The sequence below is a fragment of the Gossypium hirsutum genome, chromosome A06 (assembly GCF_007990345.1).
Source record: "Gossypium hirsutum isolate 1008001.06 chromosome A06, Gossypium_hirsutum_v2.1, whole genome shotgun sequence".
In the NCBI taxonomy this organism is placed as follows: Eukaryota; Viridiplantae; Streptophyta; class Magnoliopsida; order Malvales; family Malvaceae; genus Gossypium; species Gossypium hirsutum.
In genome coordinates, this window is record NC_053429.1 from 68,986,202 (window position 1) to 68,991,054 (window position 4,853).

Consider the following 4,853-nt stretch of genomic DNA (forward strand, 5'->3'; position numbering starts at 1 on the left):
CTGTATAATGTGTATGAATTCATGCCTATTGATTAGGATGCTTATGATTAAAATGGGTCAAATACTCCTAATTAAACCTGTTATAATGCAAAATGTTTATGAATATGCCCCTATTCAGACGTCACTACTCATTCTTTCATCCAAGCTCATCCTTATTTCTCTCGAAATATCATTCTTTACTCAGCCCATGGGTTTGTACCATTCTTAAAATGTTATGACCCATCAAAGATATTTGTAAGATGATCCTCTCTTAGGATCAAATCGTTTGATTTGTCCAATCATCATTTTGGACTAAAGAAAGAATTTCCTCGAGTTCTTTCAAACCTCACTCACGTGAATTCTTCGAACAATTGTTCTATTTTAGTTTCTTGTATTATCTAGAAATTTCCAGAGTAATCAGCAAAACTTTATTTGTGAAAATTATTTAGTTCATCTATCATTATTTTAATGCAACATACTTTAAGAATATTGGAAGATGAATTTAATCTTGAGAATAATTAGATTTGAATAAATTTGTCAAAAATACAAAGGAAATTAATCTGAAAGCCTATCTTTGAGAAGAAAAAGAATCTAAAGATAGCAAACAGGACAAAAGTTAGATGCCCTAGATATCGCCACTTGAGCGTTTATATGCCAGCTCCATGAAGACTTTCTTGAATTCAACATGTGTTTAAAAGATCCAAAGTACTTTGTTGATGCCCCGATATGCAACACACTTCACTCTCTGTTGAACCAGATATAGCAAGATTACCGTGTGCTCTTCAAAATTTTAGCTGCCCTTTTGGGTTTTCAGCTCAAAACCCCTTTGGTCACAAGGCGCCCTTTGTGGTTTTCACCTTGGCCTCTCCATTTTTTCTTTTTTCTCTTTTTTATTATTTTTTTTGAAATAGAAGTCACAAAGTGCCCTTTGCGAGTTTTCACCTTGGCTTCTCTTCTCCTTCAGACAAAGTACTCCTTGACCGAGTCTGAATTCACTGGATCAGATAAATTCCTATCCATTTCTTGTCAAAATCAGTGCACCTCTAGAGAAAGCCCTCTTCGCAACATATGGCCCTTTCCAATTCAGCATTCTTTTACATGGGAAGGATATCTTTCAGCACAAGGTTTCCTTTATGAAATTCTTTTGGACGAACCTTCTTTGTCATAAGTCTGTGTCATCCATTTTTGGTACATTTGCTTAGGATGAATACTTTCAAATTAAGTTTACTAAAGGTATTCAATTCTTGACTCCATCAAAGCTTAGAGGAAAAATCTTGATTCATAAACCCATGAGAAAGGGATTGCCCCAACAGCAGTCCTAGCTATTGTTTGTCAAACCCTACAAAAAGATGGTTCAATGATTCTCAGCAGACAAGAATGAAGTTGCTGACTTTATCCTTCAACCTGGAAAGCTGAGGTACAGAGATTACTCCCGGAGCATACATCCCATCATGACTCGATGATGTTTCTGAAGCATCCCTAATCTTCATAAATTGCCTCCAACTATGAAGCTGCCAAATGAGTGTAGCAAATAGGAGCCACAACAAATATGGCTGTGGTGCTCCTTTGATACATATAGGATAGAGAATGAACAAACTCTTGCAGATCATCAGCCAAAAACCCAGCTTGGTCTAAGAGAACATGATAGTGGGTTTACCTCGTGATTCCGATCATTCTAGCATGGGTACCAAGGTAAAAATCATTGTTCTTTGGATGGCATACTTTGTTGCCAATGACAGTACCATGTAGCACATTGTCAGGAGATCCCTGCTAAAAAAAAACTTGGTATGATGGTTTTTCGTACAACAATAACCATAATCTTTAGGGTTCCACTTCTCGTCAAGGAACTTGCAAGCCTCAAAAACTTGATCAAAACTTGATTGAATTGAGACTCGCTAACCCCATCCCTAAAAATAATGATTTGATCAGGTTTCCTCTTCCCTGAACTTGTATAGAAGTCTAAGAGAGCTTCCTTCATGATACCGTCATCCACTTTGTTAGAAACTGGTTTTGAAGAAAGAATCTATCATTTTAAGCTTTAGAGACTGCGTACGGCCTGATGCCCCATAGCTGGAAATCAATGGCCACTGCCTGGAGCTAACCATCGCAGCTATTGACGGCACATCAGACTGCTCAGGAAAGCCAAACAATGCACCCATTCCAAGGATGATGGTTGGAACCTTTGAAACAACTGGAATTGAAGTTGTTTTCCCCAGCATAAGCATAGAGAGTAGGCGGTAGTTTCTTATGCCAATTTTTACCAGTCTCAGTCATCTTCTGTAATTTGTTTTTTCTTCCTTTTCTTTTCTTTTGGAAACCTTTGTTGTACTGTGGTATGGCGCATTATCTTTGAAAAGACTGCAAACTTTTGGCATTGTGCAGTTATATATATTCTTTTTTCTTTTTTTCTTTTTTTGAAGTGGATGACTTTTGACTTTGTAATATTGGCATATGAAGCTATCTCCCCTCTTAATGGAGCAGTTGACGTCCACAAAGATGAGTCATTATCAGCTTGAAACTTTTGACGAGCTCGGGCCCATAACATACATGCCCCATAAGTCTTGACTCCCTTAAATTTTGCATTCATTGTACAACTGATGCGATCCCTTTTCATGGTGGACCAACAGTGCCCCAAAACCTCATGTTTATTTTGGCAATTGCAAATCCTCCTACATGCATTTTTGGACCACATTTTTGAATTCCCATAATAGTCTCAACAAGGTCTTGTCTTGTCTCCTCAGCTAATTCCAATTTCGCAATCTTTCCTTCCTCTAAGGCTATATTTCCTACCACCACTTTATGGGGTATAAACCATTTTCAACAAATTCAGAAACAAGTCACAATTTCTGTCACCTTCAAAGTACTGAAATTCCTCAACCACATATCGCACTCAAAAGGAATTCTGAATCTGTAGTATCGTTGCCCGTATCATTGATATCTAGGGATCTATGATAGGCACACAAAAGAATATACAAGGAATAAATGAATTCAAGAATGACTATTTACATGAAATGAAAATTTATAAAGAATGCCAAAGGTCAAAAGAATCAGAATGAAAGAGTATTTACTCGGATAAATAATAAAAGTATGTTTTATTGAAAATAAAAATGTCTGAACATGAGTCCACTTCTCAAAAGAAATCTCATTACTCCTAGGCTTTAGAGCAATAAGAGTGTTTTGAATATTACTCCGTAAAATTCCTAAAGATTACAGGAAGTTCTTCCGCAGTCCAATTGTTTAAAGAACTTCCCGGTTCGTAAGGGCGAATGCCCTTAAGGTTTCTTTGTTCAGTCCCTTCCTCATTGATGATTTTCATTTCCAAACACCCCATTCTGCGGGTAAGCTATCCCTCCTGACACAAAAGTCAGGGATATGTAAGGGAACGTCGTTAATTCCCATTCAACTTCTTTTTCACTCAGCCGTGACCCTCTTCTCTCTCTCTCTCTTTTTATTTCTCTTTTTGATAACTTTAACTAATTAGAGTCTTTTTATAATTTTGAATGCAAATGATGTGATGAGATGCTATTAGATGCAAATGCATGAATGCAAAATGATATCGATTCTGATTCAGTTTCATTTTAGAAAACGTTATTTAAGGAACAAAAATCTTTTCATAAAATGAATTACAAATGCGCTTTCGTCCGTAGGCCCAGAGTCTTAACCCTATCTAATAACAAAGCTAACTTTCAACCACTATTTGACCGTAGCTCATATTGGTGCTCAACGTGCTTGCCCTTTCTACCAGTATCTGTAAATGATCAGTTATCTCTTAAATTTGAATTACGTCTTCACCTATGAAGTAAGCTCTATAGCCAAGGACACCTCCTCCAATGTCTGTGAAGTTGCTCTGATTACCTTGAAAGAAAGATTGGCGAACAAGTAGGCATTCCAGCTTTGCAGCATACTGCCTTAAAATGATATCAAACATCCTCAGTGCTTCTTGAGAGTCTTTAAATTTTTGCCTCCACAGAACATTTCGAATTGCTTGCATGGGTATCTTCACAGCATAGCTAATCTCCACTTTAAAGGTCTTTAAACGATACGATCTTCTTTAATCTCTTTCTTTCATGCTCATTTGGACTGTCTCAGCCATCAGGGCTTGCATTTCCATTATTTCTGATAAGTACAACATCCTAAAGTACTATAGTAAATTCCAGCTTGTTGTTTGGTAGCAGTCCTATAGTAAGTGAGCCTTTCTATCATTATAAGCAAAATTCTTTCCATCCAATTCAATTTTGTAGGTCTTAAACCCTTACCATCCACGAGGTGACTATCTTCATCTGTAATGGTAGAAGTGTCCATCAGTACTCCCCACGCTCACCTTGAATTGTTCATCTATCTTCATGTCAAGCAAATACTGTAATTCCCCATAACTGTTGTAAAACAACTGCTTGGCTTCGTTACTCCATTAATCCCATATTTCCTTTAGCTCTTGGAGTTATTTTGTATCAGACTAATGAGAGTGTAGTCCCATAATTCTGATGTGTATCCTTCGATGACACTATTTCCTTTTTCTATCTGGGTTTTCTCTGACCAAGCACAAACGAAAGAGTTGTCCTCCACTTTATTAAGATATTCGTTCCCCATTACAAAACTTTCTAACTTAGAAATCAAACCTTGAATCGACACCTTTTAATGATTAATGACATGCAGTGATAGCAAAATAAGAAAAACAAGTCAGTGTCACATATATAAAAAAAATATAATAAATAAGAACTTATAAAGGTAGGCACTAAAGGTCATCATCATACTACTTGGGGCAAGCACTTAAAGTTCACTATATGTAGTTCGGTTCTAAAGAAAGGGTACCTGAACCAGCAGATTCCTCGATCCTCACCAATTATAGGCTCATATGGACCAAGTTCGGTTCAGGG

At 37.0% G+C, this 4,853-nt stretch overlaps 1 pseudogene; it reads right to left on the reverse strand.

Moving 5' to 3' along the window:
• Nucleotides 1-1,343: 1,343 nt before the first annotated feature.
• Nucleotides 1,344-2,204, reverse strand: LOC107963344 (protein argonaute 4-like; annotated as a pseudogene).
• Nucleotides 2,205-4,853: the final 2,649 nt, after the last annotated feature.